We start from the raw sequence: 12,017 nt of genomic DNA on the forward strand, positions 1-12,017 counted from the left end.
TATATGTTTATATAATGTGTATATATTATGTAGTTTTATAATATGTGATATTTATTTATAATAATTTATAATATATATCACTTTTTTTTTTCCTTTTCCCCCTAACAAGGACCCCGATGCCCTGGACGGCAGAGTACCACAGTCTGACAGGCCCTGGAAGGAAAGCTGGAGGCTCTAAGGTGACAGAAAGAATGGGGCTTGTTTGGGAACAAAGCAGTGCAAATGCCTCCCCACCCCAGCAGCTTTTCTCTTCAGCCCTAAAGGGACCTCCTTGTCTATGAGGGAGGAGGCCATAGAGGAATCAGGACAGGACAGAGAAGCCCCAGAGTCCGCTGGCTGAGGCCACACTGGTGGCTTTCCCCTCCTCCCCTCCCCAGGGGTCTCTTGCCCTGGGCCCCCGTAGCATGGCAGGTGATTAGTTTTCATGATGCGAACCACTCCAGGTGTGGGCGGGTCTGTCCCTGTCTGAACACCAGCCTGGGCAAGGCCCCCATGGGGTGGCGGATGGAGCAGGAAGGAGGGAGGGAGTCAGAGCTGAGCCCCCACGCAGCTGTGGGGACACAGGTGCTGCGGTCACACTTCAGTGAAGACACCGCCTGCCAAGTGTGCAAGAATGAGTAGAGTAGTTCCCTGGTTGGTCTGGACCAGAAGCCTGTCCTCACAGGCCCAGTCCCACAGCGCCACCTGCTGGGCCGAGACACCAAGTCGTCCAGCCCATCTGACACCTCCCAGAGCTCCTGGAATGATGTCCAGACGTCTGCAATTGGATCATTCCAATATCACTGCCCAGAGCAGTAGAAAGAAGAAGAATGTGGTGTTCAGGCTGACAGGTTATTTCCAGATCACTAATGACCTCCGGATGGTTAAAAACATTATGTATTGCACACTGCTTATGTTAGCAGGTATTTCAGGATTACCTGACATTGGAGTTTGCCTCTTCCAGGAGCTTGGGGTCATAACAAGTCTACCATCATCTTGAACCAAGAAAAAGCCTTAAAGTTCTCCGAGTACCAAGGTGGTTCACACCTCATAGTAATTCCACATGGACCCGTCTTCCAGTTTGACCGTTGTTGTTGTGGGTTTAGATTCCCCTGTGAGGTCCCCTCAGCCTGCACTGCAAGGACGTTTGATGCCTGTCCCTGCCATGGGAACAGAACACTGTCAGGGACATGCGTCCTCTGCTCCTGCTGACTTTTCTGGGTTCAAAGTTTCCTTGAAATTCAGCCTGCAAAATGCTTATATATTTGACTCTCTTGTATACTTAATATATTTTAAATCAGTTTTACAATTTTAATTAGTATGAAGATTGTTATACACAGAACATTACTATAATTGGAGCCCTCCTCTATTGAGGGGTTCTTCCACATCTCCTGCACTGAAAATCCTCATGGCCTAATGTGGAATTCGTGGGGGATGAGTGTCTAAAATCTGGGTCCAAAGAACAGACATTTATCCCAAAACCCTCCAACAAGCAGTTGCGGGGCGGGGCCGGGGGGGGGGGGGAAGCAGTGACCAGTAGACATCCTGGAATTAAACTGGGGGAAACAAGCTCACGGAAGGACAGCACTGAATGTGGAGATGGACTGGATGGTGTTGGTTGTACCTTCACAATATTAAGTCATCCAACCCATGGATGTGGGATCCTCTCAATTATTTAAGTCTTTTTAGTATTTTCAGCTATCCTTTGTACTTTTCAGTTTGCAAGTCTTTTGCTTACTTAGTTTAGTTGACTCCTAAGAGTTCTATTCTTTTGGATGCTATCTTAAATGGAATTGTTTTTTTAATATCCTCTTGGGCTTCTTCATTGTTGGTGTAGAGAAAATCACCTGGTTGTTGTAGGGAATTTACTACATGAACTCCTGTAGGAAATGCTAGACAGATAGAGCTTAGGGTGATAAGGACACTGACCTCCCCGCACCCAGCCCCTTTCTGCTGGTCGACGAGATCCCACTCTGTCCTCCAGCCTCCAGCATGTCCCACCACCTTCCCCCTGGACCCAGATTCCTCTTTCTCTGAGAAAGTCAGTTACATCAAAAGTTAACCTCTCAAGCTTTGACACCCACCTTGGACTGTTGGATTAATTGAAGATGGAGAAAAAAAAGTGTGTTCCACACCACTAATTCAACTTTATATTTACACTGGAACTGTGCAGTTAGAAGCCTATAAGATTCTGATTATAAATTATTCACAGATAATTATACTTTTATTGATTCATATACTCCAATACTGAGACATTTTCAGTTGTTTTTACAATTTATAAAAATTATTATGTATTTATCCTCTATAGTAAGAGCCAGATACTCATCAATTGCAACATTTTCACATATAATATCAATGTTTTGGCCAATATCAAAATAAATAGATATCAGTAGGATATGACATGTGCATGTTAAAAGTTCAGGGATGCTTGCCAGGGGGTAATTCATGTTGAGGGGATGGGGTCTGTTGAAGTGAATCCCTATGTGAGGAGGTTGCCAAAATCCATTATTCCTCCCCCAGATGTGTGGGTCTGGCCCACCTCTCAGCTCCCCATGTGAGGAAGGAACTGAGTGAGGACACTCAGGAAGACACATGGATCTTCACCAGAACATCAGTTTCCTTGGGATGATGCATCTTCTCTGTATGGGGTAGTTGTCTATGACCATACATCTATTCCATGTATGTGTCCCCTCTGCTTCTAGTCACGGACAGAGGTACCTATGAGAAGGGAAAGGTGGAAACAGAAATAAGGAACAGATTCTTAGAAGGGATGTAGAAGAATGTGGTCCAGGGAAGGGCTGTGCATCCTGCAGTTGACAAACGGGGAGAGAGGTCCCTCGAGGAATTCCAGGTGAAGGTAGGATCCCCCCCCCCACCCCCATACTCTGGGAAGGACAGTTGTAATAAAGTGTGGGAGGGAACCGGCCAATTACTCTTTGGGGCAGGATATTAGAGTTTGGGGGATGCCTTGGAGTGGGGGAGAAGGTGAACCAAAGAAGAGTAGGAGGAGTGAAGAGCATCTAAGGCAGAGAGAAAGGACCCCCTCTGTCTAATTCACTGTAGGTTCCAGCATATAGCCCCTGCCCCTCCAGAGGGGAGCTGTCTGAGGAACCTGCAGAATATGGTGGAATGACTGACTGAGGGCATGAGGAAGCTGGACAGGCACAGAGAACCTGCAAGATTGATCCAGTCATTGGGGCACCTGGGTGGCTCAGTCAGTTAAGTGTCTGATCTTGATTTCGGCTCAGGCCCTGATTTCCGGGTTGTGAGACAGGCCCCATGTTGGGCTCCACACTCAGCAGGGATTCAGCTAAAGGATTCTCTCTCTCCCTCTCCTTTTCCCCTCTCTCCTTCTCTCTCTCTCTCTCAAATAAATTTTTGTTTGTTTGTTTTAAGAAGCAGATTGATCCAGTCACTGCTCAAGACACTGTCAGCTTAGGGGTACCTGGGTGGCTCAGTCATTAAGCGTCTGCCTTCAGCTCAGGTCATGATCCCGGGGTCCTGGGATCGAGCCCCGCATCGGGCTCCCTGCTCCACGGGGAAGCCTGCTTCTCCCTCTCCCACTCCCCCTGCTTGTGTTCCCTCTCTCGCTGTCTCTCTCTCTCTCTGACAAATAAATAAATCTTAAAAAAAAAAAAAAAAAAAGACACTGTCAGCTCAGAGATGCCCTTGTGAGCTGAGCAAACTGTCATCTGTCACCCACCTCGTGTCTTCCATTTTGTGGGAATTCCACCCCCATACTCATCTCAAGACACCCCATAGCACTTCCTCCCATCAGAAGAGCCTTGTTCCCAACTGTGCTCCCTGATATTTACTCACATGGGCAGGGACCTTAATTGTGCTGACTTGGATGTTCCTGCTGCCCCAGACTCCTTGCTGTTGGTGTTTATTGACTCTGACCTCTGCCAGAATATAAAGTCAAGGAGAGTCTTTTTCTGTTTTGATCACCTGTGCATCCCCTGGTCTTGCATAATGTCTAGCAGAAAATAAGCATGGATCTGTGTCTATTGAATGAATGAATCCAGGAGAAGGAAACAGCTGTGTGGACAGGGAAGAGCATTTCTACCAGAGAGAACAGCAAGGAGCAGTGAGGATGGTGTGTTCTAGGTAAGAAAGGCAGCTGGTTGGGGCTGGAGGGGTTCGGGATGATGTGAGCAGGGATGAAGACAGGTGGGGTAGAACATAGGATATCGTTGGGCAGAACTCGGTGTGATGTTGAGTGGGGAGGATGTGGTAAAACACACACCACACACAATTTGCCATTTTAACCGTTCTTCAGTGCTCGGTTCAGGGGCACAAAGCAGCTGCCACCACCATCCGTCTCCAGAACTTTTTCATCTTCCCAAACTGACACTCTGTCCCCATCAAAGAACTCCCATCCCCTGGAAACCTCTATTCTCCTCTGTCCTTATGAATGTGCTTATTCTAGATCCCTCCTGTTAGTGGACTCCTACAGTAGTCGTCCTTCCGTCTCTGGCTTCTGTCGCTCAGCCTAATGTCCCCTAGGTTCCCCCATCCCTTAGCTTGGGTCAGAACTGTCCTCCCTTTTTACTGGGATGAAATACACCTAACACAAAATTTCCTTCCTTGCTTTCTAAGGCTCAGCAGTATCCCACTGCGTGTAAACAGCACATCTTGTCCGGGGTTCCCGGGCAGCCAGGGGCGGGCGGCACTGCAAGTCGCACCTGCGCGCAACGCATGGCCGCGCGCCATTCCGGTCTCGGCGGGAGCCTGGTTGGGTAAGTTATGTCCCAGGGACAACTGCGCGTCCGGCCGTCAGGGGGTCCCGGGGAGGGGGGACGTGGCCCGCCCAAGGTCACAGGCGGGGCGGCCAGGGAGGCCCTGGGACCCCGTGGCGGCGGGAGCAGGGCCCCTGGCTTCCACGTGGCCCCGGAGGCAGAGCGCTCGGGCCCTGCCGCCGCCTCCGCCCAGCCCGAGTTTGCCCTCCAGTGAGGGGGCCCCGGACGTTCGCGGGGTGCCTGTGCGCGGTTAATGCGAGCCGGGCCTCCCCGACGGGTGACGGAGTGGCGAAGGGACGTGTCTGGCTTCTCCCGTCACCTGCCGGGTGCAAGCCGAGCACTGGGTGGCCCGGCTCACTATTAGGGCTGGTGCTGCCGCCACCCCCGCCTTTGTTTTTATGCCCTATTGATGCCGAAAAGATGGGAAGAGGCTTACCGAGATGAGAAAGCAAACTTCCCCGACTTTTTTTTCCTTTTTGTCATTTTCTCGTAAAGGCTCACAGTTGCCGCTGCCGGTGGCCCTGTTAAAATCAGCATTCCTCGGGAGTTTGCCCACTTCAGCAACATCTGCTAAATGCCTAACTGTGTGCCAGACGCTTCTCCGGGCTCTAAGGTGCCTGGGTCAGGTGGGGGAAAGAGCGACTGTAAACCTGGTTAAGGTATCAAGGAGAGCCAGGAATCCTCACACCACGGAACAGGCCGATGGTACTGTATCCGTGCGTAAGTTTATCATGAGTGTCGCTGAGATCCAGCGTGGGCCGCGCACCGCCTACAAAGAATGAGAGAACGAACAGCAGTCTTGCTCGTAAATCTCCTGGAGACCACTGGTGCTCGGAGAGGGCTTTTCCTTACTTTCGCCGGACTCTTGTACCCGGGCCAACCTGTAGTTGAAATTCTGCCCGTGATCTGGCAAATTGAGTTGCCTCCCAACCTATTTACCAACAAACATCATTAAATGTAATCTGTGATATGAACATGGTGGATGTTACATTAATAAGACAGAAATGAAGCCCAAAAGACTTCAGAATTTCATCACTGATGTGAGCAGCTTCTTCGACCGTGGTTTACAAATACAGTTATTCCTCAACATTTTGTGCTGTTTACAATATAAAGGCTGCAGGCTTGACACAAAGTTAAGGTGAACTACATTGTTAACTTTCTCTATTACTTTCTTGAGTCTAGACCGGGGGTTGGGTCAGATGGCAAATATCTTCGGCTCTGCCAGACACATATAATCTCTGTCGCATATTCTTTGTTTTGTTTTGTCTACAAACCTTTTCAACCTTCAAACTCTGAACTATAGAATTTTCAGATTCCCACAATATAAATATTCCTCTGAAGGCCGATTTCAAGCTATCGACCTGGAGTGTCTGAGTGCAGGGTTGAGAATGCTATTTCCAGCATATGGATCCAATAGATGTAAATAACCCCAAGAGCATAGGTCATGGTAGGAGAATTGGGAAGTAATGTGTTTTGAGACCTTGTTGTCAACAGTACTGATATCATTGTAAACTTGTATAATTTAACTTTTGATAATATCTGTTTGACAGCAAGCCCACAGAATTCCTGAAAGTTTAACGTTGGGTTCTCATGAGCCGGCTCCAGCTCGGCACTAGTCTTACCTCTAAGTGGAGATGGGGCTGGGTAAGTTAGGCTTCTGGGTTGGTGGTCGATGTTCAGTTTCGTCACCTGGGTTCCACTTAGGCACACCCCAAGGGGACCCCCAGTGAGTCAACAGCCTGTATCATCCCCTCCCTGTGAGTGTGGGCTGGACCGGTCATGTGCTTCTAACCAGTAACAGAATTTGTTGAAAAGGGCAGGATGTCCCTCCCTTGATGATGTCATGTCAAATGGGAAGGATGATGGATGTCATGCCCATCACGCTCATGTTCCCGGGATGACTGGAGACAGACTCGCCTGCTGGCCTGGCAAGAGCAAACAGCCAAGTGAACAGCCCCTGAGAGGGCCACGTGGCAGGGGACTGTGGGCAGCCTCCGGGACCTGAGGGTGGTCTCCAGCCAGCCGCCAGGAAGAAGCTGGGGCCCTCAGTCATGCAATCATGAGAATATGCATCTGCCGGGGACCTGAATGAGCTTGAATGACTGGCACCTCGAGATGAGAAGAAAGCTCAGTCTGTACCTGGATTACAGCCCCGTGAGACCCTGAGCAAGACCCAGCTACAGCCGAGCCCCTGCTCTTGCCCCCCAGAAGTGGAGGTAAGTGCATTTTTTAAAGATCTTATTTATTTGACAGAGAGAGGAGCAGAGCACAGGCAGTGGGAGCGGCAGAGGAAGAGGGAGAAGCAGGCCCCATGCTGAGCGCGGAGCCCGATGTGGCGCGCGATCCCAGGACCCTGGGATCCTGACCCAAGCCAAAGGCAGTCGCTTAACCGACTGAGCCACCCAGGTGGCCTGGTAAGTGCATTTGTTAAGTTCCCAAATTTGTGGTCCTTTGCTACACTGCAGCAGAAAGTAAACACTGTTATTCGCGAGATTTATGCACCTTTCTGGGTGTGTGTTACGTTTCTCAATTTTAAAAGGTTGGGGGAGGAAATGTACACAATACACAATAAAAATAGAAGGAAAGAACTGTACCCAGGTGTTGGCCAGAATGCTCTTGGACAGTGTGACTCTGAGGAAACTCACAGTGGGTTTACATTTTTTTTTTTTTTAAAGGTTTTATTTATTTGAGAGAGAGAGAATGAGAGAGAGCACAGGAGAGGGGGGAGGGTCAGAGGAAGAAGCACACTCCCTGCCGAGCAGGGAGCCCGATGTGGGACTCGATCCAGGGACTCCAGGATCATGACCTGAGCCGAAGGCAGTTGCTTAACCAACTGAGCCACCCAGGTGCCCTACATTTTTTTTTTTTTTTTAAAGATTTTATTTATTTGCGAGAGAGAATGAGAGACAGAGAGCATGAGAGGGAGGAGGGTCAGAGGGAGAAGCAGACTCCCCGCTGAGCAGGGAGCCCGATGTGGGACTCGATCCCGGGACTCCAGGATCATGACCTGAGCCGAAGGCAGTCGCTTAACCAACTGAGCCACCCAGGCGCCCCCATTTTTTTTTTTTTTTTTTTTTAATGCTTGATGGAGAATTTATTTTTTGTGAGTTTTTTATTATTATGTTATGTTAGTCGCCATACAGTACTTCATTAGTTTTTGATGTAGTGTTCCATGATTCATTGTTTGATTATAACACCCACTGCTCATTGCAATACATGCCCTCCTTAATACCCATCACCAGGCTAACCCATCCCCACACTCGCCTTCCCCTCTGAAACCGTTTGTTTCCCCGAGTCCATAGTCTCTCATGGTTCGTCACTGCCTCTGGTCCCCACCCCTTCATTTTTCCCTTCCTTCCCCTAATGTCCTCCATGCTATTCCTTATGTTCCACATATAAGTGAAACCATATAATTGTCGTTCTCTGCTTATTTCACTTAGCATAATCCCCTCCACTTCCATCCATGTCGATGCAAGTGGTGGCTATTCATCCTTTCTGATGGCTATTATTCCATTGTATATATGGACTACATCTTCTTGATTATTCTTCTGCTGAAGGGCATCTCGGCTCCTTCCATAGTGTGGCTATTGTGGACATTGCTGCTATGAACATTGGGGTGCATGTGCCCCTTCTTTTCCCTACATCTGTATCCTTGGGGTAAATACCCAGTAGTGCAATTGCTGGGTCATAGGGTAGCTCTATTTTTATTTTTTGAGGCACCTCCACACTGTTTTCCAAAGTGGCTGTACCAACTTGCATTCCCACCAACAGTGTAAGAGGGTCCCCCTTTCTCCACAACCTCTCCAACATTTGTTGTTTGTTGCCTTGTCATTTTTTGCCATTCTAACTGGTGTAAGGTGGTATCTCAATGTGGTTTTGATTTGAATTTCCCTGATGGCTAATGATGTGAACATTTTTTCAGCTGTCTGTTAGACATTCATATGTCTTCTTTGGAGAAGTATCTGTTTATGTCTTATGCCCATTTGTTGACTGGGTTATTTGTTTTTGGGGTGTTGAGTTTCAGAAGTTCTTCATAGGTCTTGGATACCAGCCCTTTATCTGTAATGTCCTTTGCAAATATCTTCTCCCATTCCATGGGTTGCCTCTTAGTTTTGTTGACTGTTTCCTTTGCTGTGCAGAAGTTTTTTATCTTGATGAAGTCCCAAACGTTCATTTTCGCTTTTGTTTCCCTTGCCTTTGGAGACGTGTCTTGAAAGAAGTTGCTGTGGCCCATGTCAAAGGGGTTACTGCCTATGTTCTCCTGTAGGATTTTGATGGATTCCTGTCTCACTTTGAGGTCCTTCATCCATTTAAAGTTTATATTTGTGTATGATGTAAGAGAATGGTTGAGTTTCATTCCTTTGTATATAGCTGTCCAATTTTCCCAGCAACATTGATTAAAGAGACTTTTTTCCCATTGGATATTTTTTCCTGATTTGTAAAAGATTAGTTGACCATAGAGTTGAGGGTCCATTTCTTGGCTCTCTATTCTGTTCCATTGATCTATGTGTCTGTTTTTGTGCCAGTACCATGCTGTCTTGGTGATACCAGCTTCGTAATATAGCTTGAAATCAGGCAACATGATGCCCCCGGCTTTGTTTTTCTTTTGCATCATTTCCTTGGCGATTTGGGGTCTTTTCTCTTCCCATACCAATTTTAGGATTGTTTTTGTCTGGCTCATTGAAAAATGCCATTGGTATTTTGATCAGGATGGCATTGAAAGTATAGTTTGCTCTGGGCAGCATAGACATTTTAACATTTATTCTTCCAATCCATGAGCATGGAATGTTTTTTCCATCTTTTTCTGTCTTCTTCAATTTCTTTCCTAAGTTTCCTGTAGTTTCTAGAGGATAGATCCTTTACCTCTTTGGTTAGGTTTATTCCAAGGTATCTTAAGGTTTTTGGTGCTATTGTAAATGGAGTCGATTCCCTAATTTCTCTTTCTACAGTTACATTGTTAGTGTATAGAAAAGCAACTGATTTCTGTGCATTGATTTTGTATCCGGCCACATTACTGACTGGCTGTATGAGTTCTAGTAATTTGGGGGTGGAGTCTTTTGGGTTTTCCACATAAAGTATCATGTCATCTGCAAAGAGAGAGAGAGTTGGCTTCTTCTTTGCCAATTTGGATGCCTTTTATTTCCTCTTGTTGTCTGACTGCTGAGGCTAGGACTCCTAGTACTATGTCAAACAATAGTGGCCAGAGTGGGCATCCTTGTCGTGTTCCTGATCTTAAGGGAAAAGCTCTCAGCTTTTCCCCATTGAGAAAGATATTCGCTGTGGACTTTTCATAGATGGTTTTTATGAGTTCGAGGAATGTTCCCTCTATCCCTACCCTCTGAATAGTTTTAATCAGGAAAGGATGCTGTATTTTGCCCAGTGCTTTTTCTGCATCCATTGAGAGGATCATATGGTTCTTGTCTCTTCTTTTATTAATGTGTTCTATCACATGGATTGATTTGTGAATGCTGAACCATGCTTGCCTCCCAGGGATAAATCCCACCTGGTCATGATGGATAATCCTTTTAATGTACTGTTGGATCCTATTGGCTGGGATCTTGTTGAGAATTTTAGCATCCATATTCATCGGGGATATTGGTCTGTAATCCTCCTTTTTGATGGGGTCTTTGCCTGGCTTGGGGATTGAGGTGACGCTGGCCTCATAGAACAAGTTTGGAAATTTTCTTTCTGTTTCTAATTCTTGAAACAGCTTCAGGAGAATAGGTATTATTTCTGCTTTAAATGTTTGGAAGAATTTCCCTGGGAATCCATCTGGCCTTGGACTCTTATTTTTCTGGGAGGTTTTTGATCACTGCTTCAATCGGTTACTGGTTATTGGTCTATTCAGGTTGTCAGTTTGTTTCTGTTTCAGTCTTGGTAGTTTATATGTTTCCAGGAGGCATCCAATTCTTCCAGGTTGCCTAATTTATTGGCATATGGTTGTTGATAATAATTTCTAATAATTGTTTCTGTTTCCTTGGTGTTAGTCATGATCTCTCCCCTTTCATTCATAATTTTATGAAATTGGGTCCTTTCTCTTTTCTTTTGGCTAAGTCTGGCCAGTGGTTTATCGATGGGATTGGCTACCCCAGCTTTCTTTTGAGGTCCGTTGGCATGAAAAATGGTTCTTTCAGAGAACCAGCCTCTACTTTCTTTGATGTGCTCTACTGTTTTTCTGGTTTCTATTTCAATGATCTCTGCTCTAATCTTTATTATTTCCCTTCTCCTGCTTGCTTTATATTTTGTTTGCTGTTCTTTCTCCAGTTCCTTTAGGTGTAAGGTTAGCTTGTGCATTCACAATTTTTCTACTTTTTCGAGTGAGACTTGGATGGTGACGTATTTCCCCTTAGGACCGCCTTTGTAGTATCCCATAGGTTTTGGACCGACGTATTTTCTTTCTCATTGGTTTCCACAAATTGTTTAAGTTCTTCTTTAATTTCCTGGTTGACCGAAACATTCTTAAGCAGGATTGTCTTTAGCTTCCATGTTTGAATTCCTTCCAATTTTTTCTTGTGATTGAGTTTCAGTTTCAAAGCATTGTGGTGTGACAGTCTGCAGGGAATAATCTCAATCTCTTGGTATTGGTTGAGACATGATTTGGGACCCCATATGTGGTCTATTCTGGAGAAAGTTTGTGTGTGTTCGAGAAGAATGAGTTTTCTGTTGTTTTAGGGTGGAATGTTCTGTATGTATCTCTGAAGTCCATCTGGTCCAGTGTGTCATTCAAAGCTCTTGTTCCTTTGTTGATCTTCTGTTTCGATGATCTGTCTGTTGCTGAGAGTGGAGTGTTGAGGTCTCCTACTATTAAAGTATTATTATCAATAGGATTTTTTATTTTGATAAACAGTTGGCTTATGCATTTGGCTGCTCCCATGCTGGGGGCCTAGATATTTACAATTGTTAGATCTTCTTGTTGGATAGACCCTTTAAGAATGATATAGTGTCCTTCTGTGTCTCTTACTACAGTCTTTAGCTTAAAATCTAATTTGTCTGATATGGGATTGGCTACCCCAGCTTTCTTTTGAGGTCCGTTGGCATGAAAAATGGTTCTCCGTCCTCTCACTTTCAGTCTGGATGTATCTTTCAGTTCAGAATCAGTCTCTTGTAGACAGCATATGGATGGGTCCTGTCTTGTTATCCAATCTGCAACCCTGTGCCATTTCATGGGAGCATTTATGCTGTTCCCGTTGAGAGCGACTATTGAAAGATATGATTTTAGTGTCATCATGTTGCCTGTGAAGTCCACGTTTCTATCGATTATCTCTGTAAATTTCTGGTCTATATTATTCTTGGTGTCTT

The 12,017-nt window shown here is 46.1% G+C and overlaps 2 long non-coding RNA genes across 4 annotated transcripts in view; one reads left to right on the forward strand and one right to left on the reverse strand.

The window, feature by feature from the left end:
• Positions 1-12,017, forward strand: part of LOC144379896 (uncharacterized) — a 29,777-nt gene that overhangs the window by 10,517 nt on the left and 7,243 nt on the right. The window contains exons 4-9 of the long non-coding RNA XR_013443396.1: positions 110-179; positions 903-1,015; positions 2,682-4,086; positions 4,579-4,718; positions 5,214-5,856; positions 6,972-7,132. This is a non-coding gene — a long non-coding RNA (uncharacterized LOC144379896). The remainder of the gene's footprint in view (positions 1-109; positions 180-902; positions 1,016-2,681; positions 4,087-4,578; positions 4,719-5,213; positions 5,857-6,971; positions 7,133-12,017) is intronic.
• LOC118521537 (uncharacterized) overlaps positions 2,095-12,017 on the reverse strand; it is a 32,768-nt gene continuing 22,845 nt past the window's right edge. For all 3 annotated transcript variants that reach the window (XR_013443398.1, XR_013443397.1, XR_013443399.1), the window contains 2 exons: positions 5,155-5,487; positions 2,095-2,697 (listed from right to left, as the gene is read on the reverse strand). This is a non-coding gene — a long non-coding RNA (uncharacterized LOC118521537). The remainder of the gene's footprint in view (positions 2,698-5,154; positions 5,488-12,017) is intronic.

Source organism: Halichoerus grypus, chromosome 13 (genome assembly GCF_964656455.1).
Source record: "Halichoerus grypus chromosome 13, mHalGry1.hap1.1, whole genome shotgun sequence".
Classification (NCBI taxonomy): Eukaryota; Metazoa; Chordata; class Mammalia; order Carnivora; family Phocidae; genus Halichoerus; species Halichoerus grypus.